A 10,575-nucleotide genomic window follows, 5' to 3' on the forward strand; every position below is an offset into this window, starting at 1 on the left:
TCCAGAGTCTCACCTGCTTCAGGCTGAGATCTTCCATTTCAATTGCCCTCCCCTGTTTCCTAGCCTTTGCTGTTCTTCTAGCCTTCCTAAGAATCTGATAAACATTGAATCCATAATAGCAAACTTTTTGCATGTAGAAAACACGGTGAGGTTTCTGTTTCCCTGGAAAGCCCTTAGTTGATACACAGATACATAGTGAGCTCATTCTACAGTATTGCTATTGTAAAATGATCACGGGAATATAAGAAGATCATAAGGATTCAGTAACAGGAAAACACCCCAGTTTTAGGATTGGGAGAGTCTTGCCAGACAAATCTGCATCTGAAGTAAAATAAATAGTAAAGCAAATAAATGATCAATCTAGGTGTAACAGAAGACTTAGAAATGAAAACATTTAGGAAAACAAATGTTTTTGAAGACCTAGCTAATGAAAAAATCCATCAATGTTTAAAGGGAAGCATACACATAAAAATAGTACAGATGTTCTAAGCTTATTAAAGCATGGATGGAGAAAAATCATCACATGGCTTTCTCATGTAATTATCATTTTTGTAAGGGTCATTACACATTTGTCGATGTTACTGTGGCAAAGCGTAGGTGTGCTGGTGGTGCTTCATCCATCCCATAGCCTTTACCAGATCAGTCCTTTATATTCCCAGTTGCTGTGAAGGCTAGCCACTGCTTAAAGCTGCTACCTTCTCCAAAGACCTCCACCACCCAATGGGAGCCTCACCACCTAGAGGTTTTAACTTCTTCTATAGGCTCCACTACCAAGGACTGACACACATCCCTTGCCTAAAGATGGGATCACTTCATGATGCTCCCGTAGGGAGCAGGCTAAGTCGACTTCATTAGCTACTAGCCTGTGTTTTTTACATGGTTTATAGAATCATTGATATAAACAAACATCAGTACACAAGACATGTTTAGCCTGAAAATTCTTAAGCATTTTAATGAACATTTAAATGACTCCCTCATCCCCAAATCTGGATTTACAACACAAATCACCAGTCTTGCCACATAGCCTGGAAGAACTGGACCTGAGGAATGTCTGCGGGGCCCTGGCCACTGGCCATAGCTCCCCATCTGCATAGGGGGCCACCCCGGGTCTACCTGCCTGGCTCCTCTCAGCCCTTGAATGTGTAACTTCTGCCTGCGTGATAATTATATTTGGTTAGTGCATAGGTTTCATGTTTCTACTGCTATCATCACATACTTTGCTGCCCAATACAGAACTCACATTCTCTAGTATTTCCTTCTATCCCTCTTCTCCTACCATAAGCCAAGTGAGTTACAGAATTCGGAAGGAGCTCTGGACATAATATACTTGATTGTTAGGCTAATGTTTGTCTGTTTGAAACACAACTCAAGGCATGCAGTATTGTATATCACATGATAAGATGTGCAAAAGTATTTCCAAGGTCAACACTTATAATGACCAAGCAAAGTGATTAACTATAAATGCACACATGCTCACGGATTCAGATTTTTTTTTATTGTGAAAATACCATACAGAGGGGTTACCATTACATGGGCAAGATAATGAGTACATTTTTTATCAAGCATTGTTGCCTACTCCTTTCTTTCCCCTCCCCATCCCTTCCAATCTCCCCCCCCACGCCCCCGCCAAAGTTGTAAAGTTCAACATAACATCTTGTACATCTCATTGTTGCAATGGGTCCACCTGTATCCCTATTTAAACGATTTGTTTTTTCCCTTCCCCTCCACAAATTATACCAACATCAAATACAATGAAAGCAGGGGTTATACCGTGGGGGAGGGACATACAAAGCAACAAAGAAATCGTCAGCAACAATTGTTAGAAACAATCAAAAGAAAGAAAAAAACATTTGAATACTTATCTTGGGGTTCATTTCCCTAACATCAACTTATCTGACCTTTTCTGCTTGACTCAGACATATACTAGTAATTGCAAATAAGGGAAACCATGGGACCTATGTTTCTTTGGGCCTGGCTTACTTCACTTAATATAATTTTTTCCATGTCTTTCCATTTCCGAACAAATAAGGCAATGTCATTCTTTCTGATGGAGGCATAGAATTCCATTGTGTATATATACCACATTTTCTTGATCCATTCATCTAGAGGGGCATCTGGGTTGGTTCCATATCTTAGCTATGGTAAATAATACTGCAATAAACATAGTTGTGCTGGTAGCTTTAGTATGGTCTTGTTTGTGATCATTTGGTTAAATGGCCAAAAGTGGGATTCAGATGTTAAAACAAGAAAAAAATCCCATCAAAAGCTTGACAAATTGGTTCAGTAGCATCTTGCGCCACCTTGTGGTTATTTTATAGCTATACAACTTAGAAAACTAACACCAAATGTAATAGAATATAGACTGGGTACAGGATCATGCACTGGGATTGGTATGTTACATTCAGTGTGCTTTAACAAAGATTCCCAGTTATTCATTTGTAGGATTAGACCTAGGCAAAGGATGCATAACCCCCATAATCCCTGTTCCTTTACTCAGTAAGGAATTGAGCTTTTCAACTTTGTTTTCTTCTTACTCCTGAAAGTAGTCCAACAGAGACATAAAGACCTTCCTCTGCTCTTCCAAACCACCTGTTCCTCATAACTTTTTGCATTCCCACTAAAACTATGGCTCATGAGCTCAGCCCTACAAAGTATGAGGCTAGGAAGTGGCGCTGTAGCTCAAGTGGTAGAGCGCTCGCCTTGAGCTGAGGGACAGCGCCCAGGCCCAGAGTTCAAGCCCCACGACCGACAACAACAACAACAACAAAAAAAAAAGTATGAGGCTAACAGAGAAGCAGAGCTTTGTTGGTATGAACTAAAGATGGTAGAGGATGATGAACATAGTAATGGAGGCTCATCAATTTTGGAAGGGTCATCCTGAAAGGTTAAAGTTTGAGGCAGTGACCACCACGGCAACACGTGGTGGTAATCAAAACACCTGGTTGATTGTGTGCCTATATAAGACCTGCAAATCTTTAGCTCGGGGCTCTCCTCCTAGGCTCCGCTGTGTCGGAGTGTAGGACAGGCCCGAGCTGCAGCCCATTTAAATAAAACAGCTGTAGAGTCTGACTCTCGGTGGTCTTCTTGCGGGGGGTCCTGCGACCTTGGCATTACAATCCAACCTCATAGGTAATTGCCTGGCTGATATACACCTCTTTACTGTGTTATCCATTACATTAGACAGAAAATCCCATCAGCCATGAATTGACTACTTTCTCTGCCACTAGTTATGTTGCTGTTTTTTCAACTATCAGGGTGGAGGGGGGGGGCGGGAGAGTAACAAAAGTAGATACTTTTCAAGACTGTTACAGAATCTAAGGTCTTAGGACACAGTTAATCACAAAGTACATTACCTCATATTGTGTGTGAAGTTTTGAGAAAAACAGCTCAGAGTTTGGTAGAATGAGTGATTATGAAAGTAATAATTTTTAACAAATTTCATTTGTTAAAAAAAATAAAGCCAGGCATTGTGACACATGTCTATAATACCAGCACTTGAGAGGCTGAGGTGGGAGAAGAGAAAGAAAGGAAAGAAAGAAAGAAAGAAAGAAAGAAAGAAAGAAAGAAAGAAAGAAAGAAAGAAAGAAAGAAAGAAAGAAAGAAAGAAAGAAAGGAAGGAAGGAAGGAAGGAAGGAAGGAAGAAAGAAAGAAAGAAAGAAAGAAAGAAGAAAAGAAAGAGAGAGTGAGAGAGAAAGAGAGAAAGAGAAAGAGAGAGAGAAAGAGAAAGAGAGAAAGAAAGAAAGAAAGAAAGAAAAAAGAAAGAAAGAAAGAAAGAAAGAAAGAAAGAAAGAAAGAAAGAAAGGAAGGAAGGAAGGAAGGAAGGAAGGAAGGAGGAAGGAAGGGGGAAGGAAGGAGGAAGAAAGAAGGAAGAAACAAGAAAGAAATAAGAAAGAAGAAAGAAGAAAGAAAGAAAGAAAGAGGAAGGAAGGAAAGGAGAACAGAAAATCAAGAAGTATTTTTGGTTGTATGCATCCTTTCTTAGCTTTTATAATGTAAGGGAATCTCATTTTTATAAGGACATGCTTTGTGCAGGTGTATTTAGGAATGGTGGACTAAAGAGATAAAAAGTTTCAGAAAGAAAACTGATACAGGACTCTGGAACAAATTATTAACAAATTAAAACTGCTCAATAATTACCTATAGAAGACTAGGGAGCTTCTGTGCTGTGATTAATTCTGTGAAATGAATGTATCATCTCTTCAATTTATCATACAAATTTCCCCACACTTCTTACCTTTGCAAAATGCATGAAATTGCCTGAAGAGAGAAACATACCATGGCTGCCACCTTGTGGTTTTAAATGTTACACTTGTCCTCAGAACTTTAGCTAATTTTATAAAAACTCTAACATTAGTTAAGTATGGCTTTTCTTCCTAGTATTATTATAAATTCTCCAAGTTGCAAAGAAGACTATGAATTAGTTTCTTAGTACCCGCTGACCACATGGAGGCTGAAATCAAGCAAGAATCACACAAGATCTATGACACACATCAAAATCTCATGGGTGCACCTGTGCTCCTTACCAATTAACAACTGAAAAATTATCTTTTACTTGAATTAGCAGAGGTGATAAATAACTAATGGTCTACTCACAAAATGGAATTAATAGCTACTCCCATTAAAATCAGAAGTAATCAGATGCTGGTGGCTCAAGCCTGTAATTCTAGCTACTCAAGATGCTGAGATCTGAGGATGCTGGTTCAGAACCAGCCTGAGCAGGAAAGCCCACAAGACTCTTATCTCCAATTAACCAAAAAAAAAGCTGGAAATGGAGCTGTGGCTCAAGTGGGAGAGCACTAACCTTATGCACAAAAGCTCAAGGACAGAACCCAGGCCCTGAGTTCACACTCCAAGTTTCAGGACTGGTGTGAAAAAAAAAATTGAAAAAACGAAATTTTTCCTTAAGTATTTCTCTATTTCTGACCCTTCAAAAGGTCACCTAGCTCTATTTCTGGCCCTTTGAAAGGTCACATAGCATAATAAATCCTGGGACCTAGAATCAAAAATCCCTTGCATTACCTATTAGCCAGTCTACCTTGGGCCTGAAATATACTACTCCCCTGCACATCCCTTTCCTTATTCACAAAACATGGATGAGCTCAACAGTACATACATAGTGACAGGGGTGTTGTGAGGATGGGTCGTAGCTTTTAGAGCAGTCCTTGGCACTCAACAATAACTATTTGCTAACTATTTGCTATTTGTGACACTAAAATTACAATACATAAGCCAGATTTGCTTTATTGCTTCAGATCAGCACTTTCCCTTCAAAGTGTTTCCTGCTTCCGACTTGAGGTTCTGATTCTCCCAGCTCTTTCACTGTTTCCTTCTGCTGACACTGATGTCTCAGCTGCCAATGGCCCTGGAAGGCTTTGTTTGCTTTGCTGGAGTTGCGGGCCTTTAAATGACTGGACAGCAGTGCACCAATATTGCTATGCACTTCAGTTTACTGTATGCCTCCCGTTCTTGCTCCAATGTGTATTTCCTTTTTGTTTTTCCTTTTTTTTTTTTGTCAGTCATGGGTCTTGAACTCTGGGACTGGACACTGTCCCCTGAGCTTTTTGGCTCAAGGCTAGCACTCTACCACTTGAACCACAGTTCCAGTTTTCTGGTGATTTATTGGAGATGAGTCCATGGACTTTCTTGCCTGGGCTGGCTTTAAATCATGATCCTCAGATCTCAGCCTCCAGAGTAGGTAGTTACAGGCATGAGCCACCAGCACCCACTCAATATGTATTTTCTTGACTCCAGTTAGTTTCTCTATGCTTTATTATATATCAAACAGGTATAGAGTTTTCTTCTTATGAAGAAATGGCACCTCTCAGCCCTGAAACACACTTACATCGTCACATCATCCAGAGATACCAAGGTCTAGACTTGAAGCCATAGTGGAATGCACTTTCTGCCGTATCTCTCTTGAGGAGGGGTGAATGCATGTTGAACACGAACTGAATAGTGGGAGTTGTTGGTGCTTTTTTCCAAATACTTATTTTCCTTTCTTGTCCATGTCTCTTGGAGTTAGGTGTGGTTCGTTAGTATGGAATACAAACAAAAGCAATGTGACTCTGGAGTGGAAGTTTGTTTAGGCCCATGATTCAGCCATGCTGATGATAGAATTTTGAGTCAAGATTGTATTCCTGGCCTGGCTCCAGAGTGATTATAAAACCCTAAACAGTGATCAAGGCCCTCCAAGAGCAAAGATGGACATCATTTGAAGAAAAATCACTTTTGTTGTGATAATGCTCTGAAACACTGGGATTGTTTTCTCAGCAGCACCTAGACTGTGCCATTAAAGAAAATAATTCACAACATTGGGATCCCCTGAGTGGCATCCTGCCCTTCCTGCTCCTGCACTCTACAAAAGCCTAGCGGAACCTGTCTCCCCATGCTGACAGTGCAAGAATTAACAGGAAAGAACGGTCTGGTTACAATGGGGCTTTAGGACTTAATAATTTAGGACTTACTAGCTGATTGTCCTCAGTCTGAATGTTTATTTGCTGTCTGTTTGCTATTGTGCCTACTATTAAAAGATAAAAACCACTTCAAAACATGGGCTGGGAAGGTGGCTCAGTGGTAGAGCGCTTGCCTTACATGCATAAGGCCCTGGGTTCCATTCCTCAGCACCACATAAGCAAAAAGAAAAAGCCGGAATTGGCACTGTGGCTCAAGTGGTAAAGCGCTAGCCTTGAGCTGAAGAACTGAGGGACAGCGCCCAGGCCCAGAGTTCAGGCCCCATGACCGGACCCCCCCCCCAAAAAAAAAAAACCAAAAAAACAAAACTTAATGGTGTCAATACCACTTAGCATACTCAGGTTTGTGAATGAGAAACTTGGGACAGTGCCCAGCATGGCTGATCTCTGCTCCTCACAACTGGAGCTTCTGGTGGAAAATCCAGAGACTAGAAGCTGGAATCATCTGGAAGCTCATTCACTCTCCAATCTAGTGATGGTTGCTATGTGCTGAGGAGTTTACTGGCACCATCAACCCACTCTTACACATGGCCTTTCCAGGTGGCCTAGACTTCCTCACAAAACACAATACAATGGACAAGAGTCTCATATCTAAAATATACCTGGAACTCAAAAAATTAAATCCCCCAATAACAAATCCTCAAAGAAACAACTGCCCAATAAATAAGTGGGCTAAAGACTTAAAGAGAAACTTCTCTGAAGAAGTAAGAATGGCCAATAGACACATGAAGAAATGCTCAACATCCCTAGCCATAAAAGAAATGCAAATCAAAACATTGAGATGCCACCTCACCCCAGTTAGAATGGCTATAATCAAGAACTCTAATAACAACAGATGCTGGAGGGGATGTGGAGAAGGGAACCCTACTGCATTGTTGGTGGAAGTGTAAACTTGTTCAACCACTTTGGAAAGTAGTATGGAGGTTCCTCAAAAGACTCCACATAGAGCTCCCCTATGACCCAGCAATCCCACTTTTGGGCATTTACCCAAATGATCATAAACAAGACCATACTAAAGCTACCAGCACAACTATGTTTATTGCAACATTATTTACCATAGCTAAAATATGGAACCAACCCAGATGCCCCTCAGTAGATGAATGGATCAAGAAAATGTGGTATACACACGATGGAATTCTATGCCTCCATCAGAAAGAATGACATTGCCCCATTTGTTAGGAAATGGAAAGACTTGGAAAAAATTGTATTAAGTGAAGTAAGCCAGGCTCAAAGAAATATAGGTCCCAAGGTTTCCCTTATTTGCAATAACTAGTATATGTTTGAGACAAACAGAAACTGTCAGACAAGTTGATGTTTAGCGAAATGAACCCCAAGATAAGGATTCAAGGGGCTGGGGGTTTAGCTCAGTGGAAGGGTGCTCGCCTGGCGAGCATAAGGCCCTGGTTCCGTCCTCAGCACTGGGGGGAGACGGGGGAAAGAAGCTACAAAAGGATTCACGTTTTTTTCTTTCTTGCGATTGTTTCTAACATATTTATAAGATTATTTCTTTGTTGCTTTGTATGTCCCTCCCTGCCACGCCGACCCCAGTAGAGTCTGCTTAGCATGGGAAACCATCTATCAGACCATGATAGGGGCTTCGAGACCTATCTCCAAGTTTTGGGACTTCACCGAAGTCTACCTCGGAGAATAGGGCTTCTAAGAGGCCTACTCCTGGGAAAAGGCTGGAAAAACCCCTGGGAAAGATGTGTTTCTGCCTTTCTTCACTGTATAAGAGTGCCTATTAATCTTTTACTGCTTCTACTGCTCTTTGTACTTGCTCATTGTCAATGTCCCCTTATTCAAAGCTCTTTCTTAAGAGTGTTGACGACTCCAATATCTGATGAGCCTCTTAAAAAATATGACTAACTCACCAGAGTTAAGTGCTAACCTGAAACCCCTCTTATGGAGGCTAGGAGACAAGTTATAAGTAAATATAAAAGTATTGGGGGTTTCACAAAGTCACTTCAGCAGAAGGAATTATTTGTAAGGGATTTACAAGAAGCTATAGGCTCAGTTAAAACAGAAAGAATGTATGGCAATTGCTGGGATAATTATTTAGGAGAAAGAATTTCCTGCTATTTACTAAGAGAATTGCTAGGTCTCCTTAAAGTTTACTATTAAAGAAGAGACAGGAAAGATCTTATGGGAAAGCTAAGGCCTCTATAAAAATAGGTAATGGTTAATTGGTGACAAACATCGAAACCCAAACCCATTGTATTCCTTAGAGATAAGCCGGAGACAAATGCCTATCAGGTGCCCAGCTGGTGACCACCCAAGAAAGAAGCCATGCAGCAAGATTGTGTAACCTTTTGCCCTTTCTCATGAGACTTCTGTTATAAAAGTTTGCTATCCTCTGCATTAAATCGCACTCAGCATCCACTCCTCTTGTGTGTGAGTTGTCTGTTTGCCATCTCCCCATCCTATTCCAGGTTCCTCCCCTAGGTATCCTCCGTCGTCCCGACAGAACCCGGTCCGCGGCACCTCCCCCGTGGTATAACCCCTGCTTTCACTGTATTTGATGTTGACATAATTTGTGGAGGGGAAGGGAAAAAACTGTTTAAATAGAGTTACAGGTGGACCCATTAGAACAATGAGATGTACAAGACGTTATGTCGCAAAACGAACTTTACAACTTTGGTGGGGTGGGGGGTGGGGTGGTGGTAATCGGGGGTATGGGGGGGTGGAGAGGGGAAGGGATGGTATGGGGAAACAACGGAGGAGGCAACAATGCTTGATAAGAAATGTACTCATTATCTTGCCCATGTAATTGTAACCCCTCTGGTACAGTATTTTCACAATAATAAAAAAAATTAAAAAAAAAAAAAAGCAAGCTGAAGCCAATTCACTCTTTACGGCCTGGCCTTTAGGGCACACTATCACTTTCACTATGTTCTGCTCATTGACACAATCATAAAATTCTCCCCAGGCTCTCAAAGAGGGAAGTAGAAACTTCTTAGGGGTAGCAGAAAGGCTGAGAAGACCATGAAATACTGCTGTGGCCACTTTTAGGATATAAATTCTGCCATACTTGGAGTTAAGTTACTGGAGTTAACGTAGTAAGGTACTTAGCAGAGTTGCTGGGTAGTAATGCTGCATCTTCTGCACTCGGCCACAGCCATATGTAACTGGCTTTCTGCCTAGCTCCCACTCTGCTTCCTCAGAGCCAGCCTTTCCCACGATGGGGACCTGTTACAAAGACTCCTTATCACAGACTGTACCACACTAAGGACACTCAGGAGGAACTGAGGAGCATGCTGTCTCTGTCCTCAGACAGATTAATCAGTGTGATGTGAGCAAATTTTCTATGACGAATGAGGTGCAATCCCTCTGAGGCTGGACCAGACAGGATTAGCTCCTGGTGATATTTTTCTCATAAAGGACTTTAAAAGCTTTTAGGCTTTATCTTAACAGAGGTCATCTACCTGCCCATGTGCAAGAGATTGGTTAAAACTCAAAAGGCGTGGGAGAATTTTGGGTGGGTTTTGTTTTTGAATCCAAGTATTAAAAAAAAAAAACTGTCCAAGTACACAGTAGCTTTTGTAGGGCTTATATTAAGAGAAACCCCTAACTGGCAGTTTATGCCTGAAGGACTAGTTTATCATTAGCAGTGCTGTGTGGACTAGATAACCATATGCCACCTGTCACTGAATTACTAGTACCAGAATGACCCAGGAAAACAAGTTTGGTTAGTAAGTAAACTATTGACACACCTACTACACTACACATCTCCAGGTGCTACAATTTCTTCAAATCTTCTATTAAAGTGGCAAAAAAAAGGAACAAGGCTAACTTTATACCACATGTCAAGAACCTTATATGAATCTTGTGTTTGCAGCCATTATAAGGAACTCTGGTTTTGTATGTTTTGGCTGCAAAGTGTCTCCCACAAGGCTCAAGTATGGAAGGCTCAATTCCCCAGATGGCGGATCTGATAAGAGGTGATGCATCAGACCTGACTTAATGCATGAACCCACTGACAAGTTCACAATGTGATGGTGTTACGGGGAGATGGTAGAAACTCTGAAGCAGGGCCTGGTTGGGGGGAGTGGATCACTGTACTCTGGGGCTCTATCTCATCTCACGTTCCTTCCTCATCCTGTCAGGC

This window comes from Dipodomys merriami, unplaced genomic scaffold, assembly GCF_024711535.1.
Source record: "Dipodomys merriami isolate MVZ:Mamm:240054 unplaced genomic scaffold, mDipMer1.0.p SCAF_5, whole genome shotgun sequence".
In the NCBI taxonomy this organism is placed as follows: domain Eukaryota; kingdom Metazoa; phylum Chordata; class Mammalia; order Rodentia; family Heteromyidae; genus Dipodomys; species Dipodomys merriami.